Raw genomic sequence first — 20295 nt, forward strand, 5'->3', positions numbered from 1 at the left:
GTCCAAGTGTGTGCTAACGTAGCTGCAGGGAATGCTTTTATATTCAATGGATATAATAATTATTTACTATGGGTTTTACGTTTATATAGTGGAAGTAAAAATAATTAGGGTAAATTGTCCCCAGGCAGAGCTGGTGTCTTGTTTATGGGCTTATGGCCTACTTTTCGTAGACTTAATCCAAAATCAGAATAAACTCACCCCCGCCCCCCAAACAAGAACACAAACACTTAATATTTCTTTCAATGTCAATAGGTACTGGGGGTCATATGTAATTACTTGAATGGGGGACTTTTTCCTTTCCACCCTACAGTGTTTTGTTTGTTTAACATAGGATATTAAATAACAAATGCCAGGCACACACACAAACATGCTTGGTAACTCAGAGGGCTATCCAGCACTCAGATAGCTCTTTTTGTTTCTGGTTCCTACAGGTTCCCTTATTTCCTTGTTTACTACCAGAATTAAAAAAGGTAAGAATGCTTATTGTGGTTTAATAGGGAATATACACTTTGTGTTGGCTGCTTAATTTTAAGGAGACAGTCAAGATTAATGTACCTTGTAATCCAGGTGCTTGCTGAGTGGAGGAATAAAATTACTCAGGGACAAATAAGACACCAGGGAGCCACTGTGTACTGAGCACGTTTAAAGAAACAGATCTAAAACAGCACAACACAAACTCAACATAACAGTTTTTCAAGGGTGCTAAGGAGCACACTTATCCTACAAGTCTCTTCCTACTGTTAGAGAAAAGGTGGGCTATGATGCACTGGCCCTCTTGGTCCTCAAAAGAACCTGATGCAGGGAAGTAAAGCACAAACATGGCCACGGCCTGCACAAGAACCCCAGCTCAGCTACACAGTTGACCACAAAAAAAACACGTATGGATGGGTGACACCAAACTTCCAAGGAGTTCTGGGGGCACCTCCATCCCAGCCACCAGTTTGACCCTGAGACAACTATACCAGGTGAACCCCATTTGCAGCTTAGTGGCTTTCAGGCCTGGGTGAACAACCCACAGGATGCTAATCAAAGCATCACTGCATAAGCCATAAATTGATATAACTAGAAAGAGAATGTACATGCTTCCATAATGTTTTGCTCATAGCGTTACATTTTTCATGGACATTTATAAGTTTTGATTATTTTATATTTTTAGGTCCTCTGCATCACATAAATAAGTAACTGCTCTTAATGAATTAACCCCTCTCTACTTATTTTAATTATCAATAACAAGTCCCCAACTGGAAACACATCCCATACACTAACATGTCCATGTTACACCATCATGAGGCATTATCACAGTAGTTGGGGGGATAGGAAGAAAGAAAATATGGTTGGCAATGGTGGTGATAATTACATACATGTAATGAAACACTGAAGTTGTAGTTCCAAAGGGAAAAACAGGAACTATAAACTTGTTACTAAGATTCCTGTCCATTGTATTGGTGTCTACAGAAGTCAAAATATCAGTCAAGTCCTGAACAGCTTTTCAGAACGTTACTCGGCCACCTGCAGTCAGCGTGTAAGGTGCTGAGAGGAAAAGGCAGCAAGGAGACAGAAGTGGGGCTGGCAAACGGTCAACGTTTTATTCAGCAAATACCTACCATAAATTTTTAAAAGGCATTATCTATAAATGGGGGCATCTAAAGAAATCTATCTCCTAAGTAAGGCAGAGTCCCTACAATGCCAAGTGTGCAGAACCAGCACTAATCAAAAAATCTAATTATCTAATAAAAACACACAGTAAAAATGTCCTTTTATGTAATAGTCACAGAAAAGACAGTCACCATCACATCAAGCTTCTCTTACACAGAGACTGAGTGTGGTAAGGGGTCAGGAAGAAAGCTCTGGAGATGAATACCAGCTCAGCCAGGAAACCATAGCACTATGTCCTTACCTATACAAGCAAGGACAACTAGCCTGAGGACTTGAGATGGTTAAATGAAGTATATCCTACATTAAACAACACACCCAGGGCACGGCAGACCTGCAATACATGACAGTAAGTAATCCAAGGTGACTATTACCAGAAAAAAACTACAAGTAGGAGCATCCAGCTCACAGAATTGAGCTCACGTGTGCAATAAAATTGCCCTGTCTGTTTTTGTAATCCAAACATAAGGATGGGTTTGTGCCAGAGAACACACCTTCTACTGTCACTTCTGTTGTGTGACTCATGGAAAACATTACAAAATAGGAATCACTAAGGGAAGCATAATAAGACACTCCCGGGCCCCACACTAAACAAAAAATTTAACCATAAACAACTCTTAAAGAAATAACTTATCAGTACAAATGCACAAATATACTCTAATACTATACTGAAAGTACTCTAACAAAGGAATCACTTGTGAATAAGCCCAAAATGATCTAAAGACATAGCAGGTAATTGATATTTAACATACTATTAACATAGGAGGTAATTAGCATTTACTGGGTGCCCAATACATATTCTTGCATTTATTCCTTATAAAACTATACGGATTAAATCCTATCATTCCCTTTTTCCAAAGGAGGAACAGAGGCAGTCCTAGTATGAACGTAAGCAAGTCTAATTTCAAAATCTATACTTGCCACTTTCAGACTGATGGCCTTAAATTTTAAGTCTAAATAAACAACGAAAGAATTCAACAAACCTAATACTTATAAAAAAAAAAAAAAGGCCAGAAAAACAAGCATGATATGTACACCCCCCCCAACAAAGGGAATTCCATGGATGGGGTGGGCCAAGCCGGGCAGTCACCCCTCTGGACTCTGTGTGGCCTCGGCAGGCTATTTAAAAGCACCACAGCTCCAGTGTGTCAGCGCTCAGACGGTTGCTGTTAGGCATGTGGGCATAAAGCGTTCTGGTGCCCATCAACTACTGAGACTAAATTCATGCTAGCCATTATTACATATGAATAAGGAGATAATTGGGAAGAATGATCAATAAAGCAGTGGTTTGGGTCTGAACTCTTAGATTTTATGTGAGCTTCCCCATCGGTGCAACTTACTTTACTGCTTAAATTTTCTACTTAAGTATGCTGTTTTTTAAATACAAAAATCAAAGCTATTTTTATTTTAGGGGTGAATAAAAATCTCACTTTGGACAAGAAGCATATATGGGGATCATAGGAAGTTATCCAAATTGAAGATTTTGTATTAAAAAGTCTGCACAACTTTCAAGGGCCTTGGAACACAACACAGGATGCAAGGAGCCTTGTGCTACTGCAATGCACCAATCAGTGACGTGGTCAGATCTTTAGATTAACTAAATACAATCCCACATCTTTAAATCATGCTATTAAATCATGCTTTAAATCATGTGTAGAGGTGGTCCTCTACACAGGCATGATGAAAGTACGTATCAACAAAAGCTGACCAAGTTTAACAGAGTTCAAGGGGAAGCAGCAAACATCAGATGCTCTGTGCAGTTAGAAGAAGGGCTTGGGATAAGCCTTAATCCAACAGGACTTTCTGAAAAGCGAATGACAAGAAAGAAAATTCTTGAATCCAATGACAGATATTACTGAAACAGATAGAAGGAATCAGTAAACAAGTGAGGCTGTGAGCCTAAGTCATCCCCCAGGATTTACCAATCAGGAAACCTTTGGAAGCATTCATACATACCAAACAGGCAACACCAATTTTCTAAACATGCAACCCTGATTAAAGGGACTTCAGAGGCCAAAAAAGCTGCCAAGAAGGACTAAAGTTTGCTAGAGTTACCAGAAGAAAGTGGACTCTGTTAAAAGTCCACTGGACCTGTTTTCCAACAATCTTTAGCTGCTTTAACCCCTAGAGTAATATTTGAAGTTTTTAAATTTTAAATAGTCTCATATATGCAATACTACTTTATACACATAAAAAATTTCATAATAAATTTGGATACTTCTTAGATACCATTGGGAAGAAGGATGTTTCTTTTTGAGTACAAAATTTTTTCTTAATTATGGAGATGGATAGTCATGCTTGCACAATAATGTGAATGTACTTAATGTCATGAACTGTACTTAAGAATGGTTAAGATGCAAATTTTGTATTATGTATATTTTGCCATAATTTTTTCATTGCTCTTTCCTAATTGGAAAAGATCACATATTATTGCAATGAACCACATATGACCACTGAGAGGTGGAGAAAAGGTGCTTGTCTCTTAAGTTCATTTTTCTCTCAACTGAGACTTCCTAGGGTGGTTGAAAAAGAACTGCCAGGGATTTAACCCCACATTGACCACACAGGACAGCCATCAACAAAAGTGTCATGACTACACTTGTCAGAAAGGGCTTTGGCTTTCTCTTTCTAGCTATAATGAGGAAATGTCTGAAAATTACAAATTAAAGATCCTAGTATCTTCTTGACTTTCCCATTCAGGTGTAAAAGGCATCTCAAAGTTTTACTGGCTCCTGAGTTCTTGATGCTTCCCCAACCCCCAAGTGACCCCAGTGGCAGCCTTCCCTGAGTTCCCAACTTGGCCATCAACTCTACTTACAGTTGGTGCCGTCCTCAGCTTCTACTCTCACACACAGATCTGGGTCTTTCCAGATAGGACCATCTTCCTGGTTCATGTCACCCTGCTTCTGCCCTTGAAACCCTTTGGGTTACCCAGCTGAGGACTTCCAATGGTGCCTCACTACTCCCCTGACACCACGGCACCCCCCATACCATTCCTTGCAACCAAGGGCCTTTGCACTTCTTGTAGCCTCTACCTTTAAAGTCCTTTCCTCAAGTATCTTATGGTTAACTTCCTCAATTCCTTCTGATCTTTACCCAGAAATTACTTTCTTACTGAGGTTAGTACCCCAGCTCTCCTACCAGAATTCCAAACCATATCCCCCACCCCCACTCTATCTTTTCTCCTTAGCATTTATCACAATCTGACATACTACATATTTTGTATCTTATTTGCTGCCTACTTTTCTTCCAGAAGGCAAGAATTTTTGCTTATTTTGTTCACCCTGATGTGTGTTTCTAAACACAAAGCTTGCATGCTCACTGTGTATGTGAAATTCCTACAATCTCTATGAGTAATGAAGTTCAGAGCCCAGGGCTTTTAATCTGCCAGAACTTAAACTGTAACTCTTTTCTTCTAACTGTCCAAGGTAAACATTTAACCAGGCCCAACCTGTCCTCTTAGCAACAAATGGGCAATGGGCATAAAAACTATGTCATAAAAGGAGACACTCCAACAATAAGCTTGACCATGATAAAGTAAGGGTCTGAAACCTGGCAACTCTGCACACTCCCACCTATATTTTTCTAAGTGCCAGTGGAGACTCATCAGTGTGCCACAAAATCAGTTCCAATGACCTTTTATAAAGCAAACTAGAACAGAACAGACTATATTGCGTATAGTGGGGTTAATGTTCTCTGAAACTTTACATTTTGTATAGTTACCTATGTGTGTATTACACTGTGATTGTGGGTAAAATTGTAACATCTCCAGAGTATCTCGCCCAACTTTAGTGCATGTGCATATCCTCAGGGGTGGAGAGGAGTTCATCTCCATGTCAGTGGGTAATTACCCGGGCAACCAAGAGCATGTCTGAACCTGAGAGTTTAAGTGAAGGGGCTGGCTTGCTTCTTCTGGAACAGGGAAGAGAGAGACGGCGCTGGACTGCAGTTTGTAAGCAATAAATGGGTTTTAAACTTTATCTCTCCCTTTGACTGATTTCGGTTTTTAGAGGTATTTTGCCCTGGGATTTCCTCTTTCCAGACTTACAGTGACATAAAATGTATTTCTAACTATGGGCTATGGTCAAGAAAACTTCTGAGGAAAAGGGTCCACAAATAGCTTTCAGGAGGGTTTGTGACTTCCCCGGCCCTCCCCACAAGAGACAAAAAACCATGTGGAAAAATTCTGGGGCTGCAAATGTGCAATTTTCTAAGTGGAGACTGTGTGGCTTTCTGGTAGATTCCAGAAGGGATCCATGGTTTAAATAGGTTAGAAACCTGTAGGTTGAGATGAGAAAATAGTAAGAGAAAAGTCAATTCTCTTTCACTGCACTTCAAAGGGCTCAATATTGGGCTTTCCCTGGTACTTTCTTGACAATCTATTATGGATCAATTAGTTTATATAAATCATCCTTCAATCTATCTATATAGTCAATCTAAAATCCTAGGCTTACCATTCATTGAGATAATTATTTTCTTTCATTCGATCCTAAACCAGCCTTAGACAAGAATCCTAGCATTTGGTAAATAAGCTCGTATTTACCTACCCATGTATTTTATGATTTCAACCAGGTCTGGCCAAACTCCAGCCTAAGCCCTGACTCTGTAAGAGGCTTGGCTGACGATTATCAGAGGCCTTATCAGACTTGAACTTCCCTTACCCTTAGTTAGCTCTTAAGACAAGTGACCAAAAGAGAAAAGGGCAAACCAGCATAAGCCAGCACAGGGGTGCTTCACACATCTCCCTGTCACCTACACCCTGAGGGGGTGAACATTTGTGGGGGACAGTGACAGTCTCCTGGAACTGAGTCTACATAAATGCTACATAGGACAAACTTTCACCTGCCAGTCTTGGAACCACTTTTCTACTCACAAAAGGTTATGAGACTGCCTGGCATTTTATCCCAGGCAGCTCAGCATCTCACCATGTGAGAACACTAACCATATTAGAAGACCATCTTTACTTTCTCTTTATCAACACCTCTGAAATGAACACATCTGGAGCTCCCAGTTGGTTAAGGGACCACGTCACTTCATCAACCAAATTGATTCATTATGGGTACACATTCCTTTGTACAGGGAAGAACTTTCAGGTTAAAACTGTGAGATTTTCCTATTTCAACCTCCTGTGTTCTGCTCCATTTAGCCAGGCCCACCTCCTTGCCATCCACCACAAGAGCAGCATGGCAGGTACCAAACTGTGGGAGGCACTCGAGCGTCAGCTTGGCAACCTGGCCATCGGCATGGAGGCCATGCAGCACCCAGAGGTGTTAACAGTTGAAGAAATGATGCTTTACATTCAACATGTGAAGGAAGCACATAGTAAGAACTTATTCTCTAAAGACAAAATGAAAAAGGGCTATTGGCTGGTGACAGTTCTTCACGGCAGACTAATTTAAATGACCTTGCCAAGTAGTTAGGTGTTGGGAGTGGAAATCTGCGGTTTACTGATCAAACAGCCAGGCTAGACAAACTAGAAGCTGGCCAAGGTTATGCCACACTCTTGGCACTCTTCTGTGATGATGGAGATGTGAAATCTGTTCTGGACTCTGCTTGTTTGGAAGGTGGACATAAAAGGTGTGCTTTCATCCAATGACCAATGTTGCAAGAGTGGGACTGAGCCCTGAAGAGTTCCTCGCATTTGTGAAGAAGACAGGACATGACCCCATCATATGAAATTTTGGTGAAAACTAACTGAACTAATGCTGAAAATACTTTTATTTGTGGAAGTTGTTTTTCTTATTTGTGATTAATTTTTAAAAAGCACTAAAAATGGTAAAAATATTTAGCACCTTGGTTTGGAAACTACCTGTCATTTTAGGAGGAATTTTTCATCCTAAGGGAGCTATTTTTAGAAAGATGTATTGAGGTAGTTTCACCTCAGAGATTCCACTGCCTGTCCCCATGACAATTACTCATTATAGAAATGCCTTCAATAATTAAGAATAAATTAACATCAAAACTAAGACTGTTAACTATCTAAGATGCATGATTTTACATCTTTAGGGTGTTTATTGTACTTGAAAAGAGATGCAAAAGCTGCATAAATTATACATCAAGGGGAAGAGCAAAAGGAATATAGCCACATATTAAATTGTTGACAGTGTTGATCTCTGAGGAATGAGAATAAGGAATAACAATACCCCATCAAGATAATTAAAACAAACATGGGTACAGGGCAAAAACTTTCCATTACTGGGTATCATGTTTTTAAACCAGTGATTTTTTTTCAGTGAAATATAAGGTTACTTTTTATAAAAGTGTATCTTTAGAAAATTTTGATCTAGAAAAACAAACTAAGGAAAATGTGATAATCACTACACTAATGAAATTACATTTTAAACAGCAGCAGAGGACTATCTACAGGAACACAGGCCATTAAGAAAGACTTGTTTAGTCTTTGTTCCAGTTAGAAATGTGAACATACTTAAAAGAGTTTCTTCTGACCTGTAAGCTATATTAAATTTTACTCACCCCCTTTCAATTATGCTATCTGAAACAGTCTAAGAACCCAGGATTATGTATTATCAGTAGTCATATGGAAACTGGTTCAAATATAGAGGAAAACTGACATTTTTTCAACTTACTGAAATTCAAACAGAGCCCTTCATTAGCTGAGGATGTGAAATAGACTAGAAGACTACAAAAACAGTTTAGCGGTCTTAGGAAAATTTTCATGTTTTCCTCTAGTACAATCAAATAGGATATTCATTAGATAACCATATTTTCCTAAATTTGATCACTCAAAATATAATTTCTATTTGGCAGAGATATGTACTTAATCTGTTACTAAGAGATAAAATACAAGTAAAACTGTCATTTCTTAATGTATATGATTAGAAACTACAAGTCTACCCATGGCAGAATTTTTATAAAATACAGGATGGATTTAAGAGATATGGAATTAGTAAGAAATATTTTCGATAAATGATAACCTTATTCTGAGGTGCCATGTCAGTTTTTACCTATTCTACACTTTATCTCTAAGAAAGAGGAAATTTTAGGTTGCTTTGCAAATAATATGAAGGTTTAATGAACAGAATAAAAGATAAAACCTGACCTACCTGCCCTCCCCACCTTACAGTGAACAACAGACCCAGAAAGACTGACATAAGGCTGATTGCCAACTCTTACCAACCTGCATTCCAAAGTCTATAAATGAAAATGAGGTTGATTTGCAGAACCTATTACAGTATTTAAACCTATTTTGGGATCAACAGTACTGATAGACTCTCCTTCTTCCAAAACCTTCAATACTCATCCCGAAATGATTAGGACAGAATCATCTCATCAAGATTATGGGCTATGTCTGAAAATAGGTTATCTAGAGTGGGAAAGGTAAGAATCATATTTGGCTAAAATTATAATTTTTCAATGATTACTAACCACTTGTTATAAAAATCACTGTTTTTTAAAATCAGTTGATAAATGAATATTAAACCAACTTCCTATTTTTAGGATTATCAAAGACTAAAATGAAAAAAAAAGTTAAAACTGTGAGATCTGGCAAAGGAAATATCTAAGTATCAAATCATATAAAATATAAGTAAGATGCTGACATTTTAGGAAAAGTGGCTTAAAGAGGAAAAATTTCCTGAAGAAGATGAACCTTGAGGTGGCAATCACTTGGGTTAGGTTAACTGAGTCCAAGAGACAACTGCAGTGAGGAGAACCAGAAATTAACCTGCTCAAAAGTGTATCTAGGGTCTTATGTGCTGAGAACTGGTGCTGGGGGTTAACAATTAACATCTTATGTGCTGGCTGGAAGAACTGGGCTACAGGGATGGGTAGGACTTTGCCCTCCAGCAGCTGCTGCACAAGGCCAGGTGCACACAGTAGGCTCCAACCTAGAGGACACTGGAGGGGGCACACTGGGAACAGGGATACGCTGTGCTGAGAACTGAGAAAACACATTCCCAGGAGATGCTCGCCTGTGCTGGGTTTTTACAAAAATAAAATTGGGAGGACGATTCCAGGGAGAAACAAAAGATGCAAAGCAGAGGAGTGAGCATCAAATGGGTTCTGAGAACCTCAAGTTGCTCCGTTTGTACCCGCAGGTGTTATGCACAGAGAGACCTGGGCCTGGCTCAGAGCACAAATCTTGAAGTGCCACACCAGAGGCTGGACTTTATCCTGTAAGCTATCTGCCTTTAAATTAAAAAAGGGAAGAAAGAAAGAAAAACCCCTCTGGCAGGAATATGGGGTATCACAAGGAGAAAGGCGGGAAGCGGGCAGTGAGAGTCAATGCAACAACACAGACAGGCCTGAAGCAAGAAGGGAGTCAAGCTGATTCGAGAACTGATTCCGGAGACACTGCAGAGCTACCCCTAGTACCACAATGGGGCGGGGAATTTACACAAGCGACCCTGACTGGGCCCTCTGGATTCAGATGCAGGCTCTGCCACTTAACAGCCAACTCTGGAAAAGTCACGGTACCTTTATCTTCTTTGTGCTGTGGTGTGCTCATTTTACAGAGGAAAAGAAAAGTATGTATCCTCAGGACTCGTATGGAGTCTGGATGTGGCAGCACTTTTAAAGCATGAAGCAGTACCTGACTCACGTAATGCTCACTAATGGTTATCTACAATATTACTGTCGCCGATTATATAAGTACAGGTAAGCCTGGGCCACCTTACTGGGCCAAAATGTGAGAAACAACTCAAAGATTAATGAGAGATTGTAAAAGGAACAAAGGAATCTGCAAAAGAGCACCCACTGGCTAGAAACTGGACAATCCAAACAAAAAGAATGACTGTCTCAGACTCACCAGGTAAACGTCAAAACCCACAAAGATACACTCAAAAATTTAAAACCCTCACTTATAAATGAAGCTAACTTTTACACTAAATTTAAACTTTGAAAAAGAATTAGGCCCTGCCTTTCTAGGAGGAATGGTAGTCCACCCCAGTTGATAAGCAAAAAAGCTCTTTACAAAATAATTTTACCTACTAAATATAGAAATGTGACAGAATTAGAAAATCATCATAGAGCAACACCCACTAAAGATTCAGCAAGGCCCATCCACATGTTGAAACATTAATGGTAACAGGATTTCTGCTCAGTGCCAGGTTATTTGCCAAGAGCAGAGGGAAAAGCACCCTTCATAAGGGAGATACCACTAGCCAAGCCATCAAATCCAGCATCCACCAGTGGGATGCCTGCTATGGGGGTCTGGTGATGAGTAGCCAGCATTTAACCCAAACTCCCAATTGGCAGGAAGCGCAAGGGGTAGAAAAATAACTTACAAAACATCATCAGGAAACAATCAGATAAATCCAGAATGTGAGGCTGTCAACAAGTAACTGGCCTGGTCATTTCAAAAAGTCAACATAAAAATAAGTAAACAAAAGTAGGGTGAATGTTCTAGAAAAGGGTATAAAACAGCCCACTGTGTTCACTACTATCATCATCACTGCAGCTTACATCTAACCTCATTTCAATTGCTGGCTGGCAGTTTCTGCACCCTCTGCCCTGGTATGAGATCATCTACCATATCTGACCATTAGTGTTTCATGGTTAAATATGAAGAATGATGGCTACATGCGTCTACCAAAACAAGGCTGAGAAAACCTGAAAATATGCAGAGACACACTGTGGGGAAGTTGGGGTTCTGAAGGCCAAGATCCTCACTGAACTTAAACTACCTGATGATGTAACTGGCCTGTTGCTAGGCTACCGCTTCCACACCTTTAGGCAATAAGCTATTATTGCGCTATATAAAGAACTCAGCCCAGTGCTCTGGGCAGAGGCAGAGACGCTAGTGCTTGACCTATGCTGGGAGAACACACCAGGTAATAAACCCTTTCACCCCAAAGAACGTTTTGCTGTCAATTTCTTTAGTCACATTGAATCCATAGCAAACTCGCCTGGGGCTGAATCCCATTGGCAAGACACGCACTGTTCAGCCTGTCAATACCAGTGACTGCCCAGAGCATCCATAAAGGCAAAGGACGGTTAAACAGGAGTGACTATATCCCACTGGGTTCTGGGTGTAGAGGGTTGGATATAAACAAATGATCTCTGTGTTCCTACCTTCTCAAAGACCCCTTAACCAGAGACAACCCCCAGACTTTAGTTTTCTGTGACAGGACAGGATGAAATGCCATAAGTCTTGTCTGTCACAATGAAGACAATGCAAAGGCTTACTCCTGACCCACAGGGAGAACTAAGCCCGTCCAGGAGCACAATATGGCAACGTGCTCACACTTCTAAGAAAAACCTTCAGCTGTATCAGTAACAACAGCTAATAACAATCAATCACTTCACAGATCTACGTGCCAGGCACTGGGTTAAATCTTTAACACAAATCACCTGATTTGAGTCCCACACTCCTGGCCTATCCATTCTACAGATGAGAAAACTAAAGTCACTAAGAAGTTGAAGGACTTGCCCAAGGTTACAAATTAGCAATAGAGCTCACATGTGGTGGTTCCAAATTACTTTCCAAAACATATGATGTCCTCTGGCTTTGAAAGTGAACAAGTCACCCTGTAAAACTATGCCCACCCATCTAAGTAAGTGTTGTCATCGTCACTCACAGAGTTACTGCCCCAAAACGAAATGTCAGGATTTTATTTGAGTCAGTGAAGGGACGGTGCTTACTGCACAAAACCATTAAAGGCCATAAGATTAGATCACAAATCCTAGTCAGTCAGTCTTAACTAGCCACAGACCCTAGTAGTCAATCTTAACCAGTCATTGCAACAACGCTTGATACCTATTATTTTGCCCTGTTAGTCAAAAGTTATTAGTTTTTTAAAAATCAGTAGGATTTTCTACTTGTTCAATTAAGAACTCTGTATTGCCTAATAATACTCATTTTCCAAATAATATTTTAACTCCTGAAAATTTTAATATCCCAATTATTTGTAGCTCTCCTTCTTTACCCTCCCAAATGGAAAATCACTTACCTCATTTACCAGACAGTGTTTCATTAGCTTAGTATATTCTAGTGTGTGGTTTCTAAAAACTGACTAACCGCTTTCAATGATCAAATGACGTATTTCCATTTCCTGATCTAAAATGTCATAACAAAATTTATTATATTCAATGTTCTCATTGAAAAACATAAATTTAGCGCCACAGAATTTTTATAAGAGCTCCATGAATATTTTAAAAATCAATACTTTCAGGTCACAGAACTGAAATTTTAGTAAAATGTGATACCTAGGAACGGTGAGAAGTGCTAACACTACATCTTTTCAGCTGTACTCAACTAGACTGGAAGCAGACACTTGTCTATTTAAGACCCAACTATATCCCTAGTGCCCAGCACATGGATGCTCAATAAATATCTACTGAATAAATCACAATAATGGCACCTAGTTTGTAGCATTATTGTGAAGATTCAATAAATTAATACAGATGGGATTAAAGATGGCAGCATGAGAGGAGAGACAGAGTCTTCCCCCTAAAACTGGATACAATTAGAAAATTTAATTGGCGCAACTAATCCTCAGAGAGCAACAGGAAAGAGGATGGCGTCAGACTGCACACACCTGGAGAAAAGAGCAGACCTTACCAAACAGGGTAACATACCAGAACTGTGGCACCACAGGACCCGAGCCCCTCTACCACCCCAGCTCACCGGCAGGAGGAAGAGAAACGGAACAGGGAGGGAGTGGAAGGATTTGAACTGCTGAATACCTAGCTCCAGACATCTGCTCTGGGAGCACAAACCTACATTTCATGGTGCTTTCATGAGACTCGCATGACTACCAGGTTGGAAAGTTAATACAGGCAGAGATCCTGGGGAGACTGGGACTCCGGCTGCTTGTGGAAAGCAGGGATCCATATCCGGCTGCTCTGGGACAAAAACTTATACCTGTGTGCCCGGCCCACTGGCTGAGGCAATGGAGACAGGCACAGCAGCCGGGAGGCGGGGAACAGCACTTTCCTCCCCACAGGCACCAGTACCGCTCCCCTGTGACCCCCGACAATGCTTCAGGGGCTGTGCAGCTCCAGAATAGAGCTTCTGGACACTAGAGGGCGCCATATACAAACATGAAACTCCAAAGGAACCTTGTCCAGAGTAAAATTATTAATACAACTCCTGAGAAAGACTTAAATGATATGGACCTTGTGATTCTTCCTGAAAGGGAGTTCAAAATAAAAATAATCAACATCCTAATGGAGGTACGGAAAGACATCCAAGAACTCAGGAATGAATTCAGGTCGGAGATCCAATCGTTGAAAAGCACAATGGAGGGTATTAAAAGCAAGTTGGATATGGTGGAGGGCACAATAAATGAAATAAAAACTAGAGAAGAGGAATACAAAGAAGCTGAGGCACAGAGAGAAAAAAGGATCTATAAGAATGAAAGAATATTGAGAGAACTGTGTGACCAATCCAAGCGGAACAATATTCGCATCATAGGGATACCAGAAGAAGAAGAGAGAGAGAAAGGGATAGAAAGTGTCTTTGAGGAGGTAGTTGCTGAAAACTTCCCCAATCTGGGGAAGGAGATAGTCTCTCAGGCCATCTGGAGATAGTCCACAGATCTCCCAACACAAGGGACCCAAGGAAGACAACACCAAGACACATAGTAATTAAAATGGGAAAGATCAAGGATAAGGACTGATTGTTAAAAGCAGCCAGAGGCAGAAATAAGATCACATACAAAGGAAAGCCCATCAGGCTAACATCAGACTTCTCAGCAGAAATCTTACAGGCCAGAAGGGAGTGGCATGATGTATTTAATGCCACGAAGCAGAAGGGCCTGGAAACAAGATCACTTTATCAGGCAAGATTATCATTTAAATTTGAAGGAGGGATTAAACAATTTCCAGATAAACAAAAGCTGAGAGAGTTTACCTCCCACAAACCATCTCTGCAGTCTATTTTGGAGGGACTGCTATAGATGGAAGTGTTCCTAGGGTTGGATAGCTGTCACCAGAGGTAGCAAAACCACGGTAGGGAGGGTGGAGCAGCAGATTGCGAGGCAAATGCAAAATTAAATTGACTATCCCCAAAGTCAATCAAGGGATAGAAAAAAGTACAGAATTTGATACCTAATATATAAAGAATGGAGGAGGAAGAATAAAGAGGAGAAATAGAAAAGAACCTTTAGATTGTGTTTGTAACAGCATACTAAGTGAGTTGAGTTAGACTCTTAGATAGTAAGGATAGTAACTTGGAACCTTTGGTAACCATGAATCTAAAGCCTGAAATGGCAATAAATACATACCTATCAATAATCACTATAAATGTAAATGGACTGAATGCACCAATCAAAAGACACAGAGTAATAGAATGGATGAAAAAGCAAGACCCATCTATATGCTGCTTACAAGAGACTCACCTCAAACCCAAAGACATGCACAGACTAAAAGTCAAGGGATGGAAAAAGATATTTCATGCAAACAATAGGAAGAAAAAAGAAGGTGTTGCAGTACTAGTATCAGACCAAATAGACTTCAAAACAAAGAAAGTAACAAGAGATAAAGAAGGACATTACATAATAATGAAGGGGTCAGTCCAACAAGAGGATATAACCATTATCAATATACATGCACCCAAAACAGGAGCACCAGCATATGTGAAACAAATACTAACAGAACTAAAGGAGGAAATAGACTGCAATACATTCATTTTAGGAGACTTCAACACACCACTCACTCCAAAGGACAGATCCACCAGACAGAAAATAAGCAAGGACACAGAGGCACTGAATAATACACTAGAACAGATGGACTTAATAGACATCTATAGAACTCTACACCCAAAAGCAACAGGATACACATTCTTCTCAAGTGCACATGGAACATTCTCCAGAATAGACCACATACTAGGCCACAAAAAGAGCCTCAGTAAATTAAAAAAGATTGAAATTCTACCAACCAACTTTTCAGACCATAAAGGCATAAAACTAGAAATAAATTGTACCAAGAAAGCAAAAAGGCTCACAAACACATGGAGGCTTAACAACATGCTCTTAAATAGTCAATGGATTAATGACCAAATTAAAATGGAGATCCAGCAATATATGGAAATAAATGACAACAACAACACAAAGCCCCAACTTCTGTGGGACCCAGCGAAAGCAGTCTTAAGAGGAAAGTATATAGCACTCCAGGCATATTTAAAGAAGGAAGAACAAACCAAAATGAATAGTCTAATGTCACAATTATCAAAATTGGAAAAAGAAGAACAAATGAGGCCTAAGGTCAGCAGAAGGAGGGAAATAATAAAGATCAGAGAAGAAATAAACAGAATTGAGAAGAATAAAACAATAGAAAAAAATCAGTGAAACCAAGAGCTGGTTCTATGAGAAAATAAATAAAATAGATAAGCCTCTAACCAGACTTATTAAGAGAAAAAGAGAATCAACACACATCAACAGAACCAGAAACGAGAAAGGAAACATCACGATGGACCCAACAGAAATACAAAGAATTATTAGAGACTTCTATGAAAACCTATATGCTAAGAAGCTGGAAAACCTAGAAGAAATGGACAACTTCCTAGGAAAATACAACCTTCCAAGACTGACTAAGAAACACAAAATCTAAACAAACCAATTACAAGCAAAGAAATTGAAGCAGTAATCAAAAAACTACCCAAGAAAAAAAACCCCGGGCCAGATGTATATAACTTAGAATTTTATCAGACATACAGAGAAGATATAGTATCCATTCTCCTTAAAGTTTTCCAGAAAATAGAAGAGGAGGGAATACTCCCTTAACTCATTCTATGAAGCCAACATCACCCTAATACGAAAACCAGGCAAAGACCCCATCAAAAAAGAAAATTACAGACCAATATCCCTGATGAATGTAGACGCAAAAATACTGAACAAAATATTACAAAACCGAATTCAAAAACACATCAAAAGGATTATACACCATGACCAAGTGGGATTCATCCCAGGGATGCAAGGATGATGCAACATCTGAAAATCCATCAACATCATCCACCACATAAACAAAAAGAAGGACAAAAACCACATGATCATCTCCACAGATGCTGAAAAAGCATTCGACAAAATTCAACCTCCATTCATGATTAAAAACTCTCAAGAAAATGGGTATAGAGGGCAGGTACCGCAACGTAATAACGGCCATATATGATAAACCCACAGCCAACATCATACTGAACAGTGAAAAGCTGAAGGGTTTTCCTCTGAGATCGGGAACAAGACAGGGATGCCCACTGTCCCCTCTTTTATTCAATATAGAGAGATCCTAGCCACAGCAATTAGACAAAACAAAGAAATACAAGGAATCCAAATAGGTAAAGAAGAAGTTAAACTATCGCTATTTCCAGATGACATGATATTGTATATAAAAAAACCCTAAAGACTCAACTCCAAAACTACTAGAACTGATATCGGAATACAGCAAAGTTGCAGGATACAAAATTAACACACAGAAATCTGTGGCTTTTCTATACACTAACAATGAACTAATAAAAAGATTAATCAGGAAAATAATTTCATTCACAATTGCATCAAAAAGAATAAAATACTTAGGAATAAACCTTACCAAGGAAGTGAAAGACCTATACCCTGAAAACTATAAGACACTCTTAAGAGAAATTAAAGAGGAGAGGACACTAACAAATGGAAACTCATCCCATGCTCTTGGCTAGGAAGAATTAATGACGTCAAAATGGCCATCCTGCCCAAAGCAATATACAGATTTGATGCAATCCCTATCAAATTACCAACAACATTCTTCAACGAACTAGAGCAAATAGTTCAAATATTCATATGGAAACATCAAAGACCCTGAATAGCCAAAGCAATCCTGAGAAGGAAGAATAAAGTAGGGGGTATCTTGCTCCCCAACTTCAAACTCTACTACAAAGCCACAGTAATCAAGACAGTTTGGTACTGGCACAAGAACAGAGCCACAGACCAGTGGAACAGAATAGAGACCCCAGATATTAACCCAAACATATATGGTCAATTAATATATGATAAAGGAGCCATGGACATACAATGGGGAAATGACAGTCTCTTCAACAGATGGTGTTGGCAAAACTGGATAGCTACATGTAAGAGAATGAAACTGGATCACTGTCTAACCCCATACACAAAAGTAAATTCAAAATGGATCAAAGACCTGAATGTAAGTCATGAAACCATAAAACTCTTAGAGAAAAACATAGGCAAAAATCTCTTGGACATAAACATGAGCGACTTCTTCACGAACATATCTCCCCGGGCAAGGGAAACAAATGCAAAAATGAACAAGTGGGACTATATCAAGCTGAAAAGCTTCTGTACAGCAAAGGACACCATCAATAGAACAAAAAGGTACCCAACAGTATGGGAGAATATATTCATAAATGACAGGTCCGATAAAGGGTTGACATCCAAAATATATAAAGAGCTCATGCAACTCAACAAACAAAAAGTGAACAATCCAATAAAAAAATGGACAGAGGAGCTGAACAGACAGTTCTCCAAAGAAGAAATTCAGATGGCCAACAGTCACATGAAAAGATGCTCCACATCGCTTGTCATCAGAGAAATGTAAATTAAAACCACAATGAGATATCACCTCACACCACTAAGGATCGTCACCATCAAAAAGACAAACAACAACAAATGTTGGCCAGGTTGTGGAGACAGGGGAACCCTCCTACACTGCTGGTGGGAATGCAAATTAGTTCAACCATTGTGGGAAGCAGTATGGAGGTTCGTCAAAAAGCTCAAAATAGAAATATCATTTGACCCAGGAATTCCACTTCTAGGAATTTACCCTAAGGATGCAGCAGCCCAGTTTGAAAAAGACAGATGCACCCCTATGTTTATCGCAGCATTATTTACAATAGCCAAGTAATGGAAGCAACCTAAGTGTCCATCAATAGATGAATGGATAAAGATGTGGTACATATACACAATGGAATATTATTCAGCCATAAGAAGAAAACAAATCCTACCATTTGCAACAACATGGATGGAGCTAGAGGGTATTATGCTCAGTGAAATAAGCCAGGTGGAGAAAGACAAGTACCAAATGATTTCACTCATATGTGGAGTATAAGAACAAAGAAAAACTGAAGAAACAAAACAGCAGCAGAATCACAGAATCCAAGAATGGACTAACGGTTACCAAAGGGAAAGGGACTGGGCAGAAGGGGTGGGAAGGGAGGGGTAAGTGCAGGGAAAAAGAAAGGGGGCCTTACAATTAGCATGTATAATGTGGGGGTGTATATGGAGGGATGTGCAACACAGAGAAGACAAGTAGTGGGTCTACAGCATCTTACTACGCTGATGGAGAGTGACTGTAATGGGGTTTGTGGGGAGGGACTTGGTGAAGGGGGAGTCTAGTAACCATAATGTTCTTCACGTAATTGTAGATTAATGATAATAAAATGAATTTTAAAAAATAAAAAAGAAGTGTGTAGGCTTTATAATATTTTCAACCTTGATATGTGCATCAATTTAATCTACTCATCTGATATATATTTATAGTGATAAGAAAATACTAATCAATCCTATCAGTTATTTTGTATCCAGGAAATTATATGCACTAAGCTGTAATAAAGAATCCTTCTTTTTAATAAATTTAAGTATAATAAGAAAAAAAATTTAATACAAAAAAAGCCCTCATTATATACACTATTTATAAGGCCTTTTTACTAATATTTTGCCCACACAATCCTACGAAGTAGTGTAGATAAAATGAAGGTTCCTGTGGCCAGGATTCTCACCTGGCCCTAGTTGGCTAGCTCACTACACACGTGTGGGCAATACATTGTTAATGACTCTATATAAAGAGCCCTGCCCAGTGCTGTGGGCAACATGGTGGCCCAGCTGCAGAAGAGCAGAGCAGAGGTTGGAGTGGTGGGAGGACCGAGTACAGAGGGCCTGAGGACAGCTGTGCGGGCAGAGAGGCCCAGAAGCAGAGACCGGCTTGCTGCATGCAGACTCTCTCTGAGTGGATGGGATTTTAGTGACTGACCTGCCACCATGGAAATAAAGTTGGTTATAACCCTTTCACCCCAGGAACATTCTACTGTCATTTCTTTGGTCACAGTGAATCCATAGTGAATTTGCCCGGGGCTGAAATCCACTGGCAAGACAAGTAGGTTGGACGTCTTTTTGCCAATTTATTCGCGAGGTTCCTACAATCACACAGCTGGAACTGGCCTCCCCTGACCCACTCCCTGACCAGGCCTGTCCCCTGCATCTCCTCACCCACCAGGGCACGGCGGTTTACTTTCTTGCTCCTGTTGTCTCTACCTGTGTTCATGAGGGCAGGGAGTTCATCAGCTTTGTTCCCTGCTGCACCCCTTGGGCTTTTAAGTGTCTGGTCCATAGCAGGTGACAAGTAAACAGGAGTTCTATGACTGTTGAAACTTGGGGGCAGGGACTTTGTTCTGGCATGAGGAGTTTTAACACTTGGGGGAAATTTTACTTTAAAAATAAGAAATAAGTTAAATGGACAAAGTTCTCTGAACAGGTAAGTTTACATTTAAAAGCAAAGAAGTGAGAAGGAAAATAAGAACACTTAATAAAAAATAAGAATACTTATCTCAAATAAATTATTAACAAACCATGCAGAAAACACTTCAGATTAAGATTCTATGATAAAGACACACTACATAAATACCAAGCTGTTCAGTATTGATATTACTTTCTATAGCTTCCCATTTATAACTGTCACCCTCAAAAAATACTTGTACTTGGC

General features: G+C 39.7%; 1 protein-coding gene and 1 pseudogene across 3 annotated transcripts in view; one reads left to right on the top strand and one right to left on the bottom strand.

The window, feature by feature from the left end:
- Window positions 1–20295, bottom strand: part of CDYL (chromodomain Y like) — a 277641-nt gene that overhangs the window by 161231 nt on the left and 96115 nt on the right. The window lies entirely within an intron of this gene.
- LOC118934370 (prolyl-tRNA synthetase associated domain-containing protein 1-like) lies at window positions 2805–7347 on the top strand (annotated as a pseudogene).

Source organism: Manis pentadactyla, chromosome 16, assembly GCF_030020395.1.
Source record: "Manis pentadactyla isolate mManPen7 chromosome 16, mManPen7.hap1, whole genome shotgun sequence".
Classification (NCBI taxonomy): Eukaryota; Metazoa; Chordata; class Mammalia; order Pholidota; family Manidae; genus Manis; species Manis pentadactyla.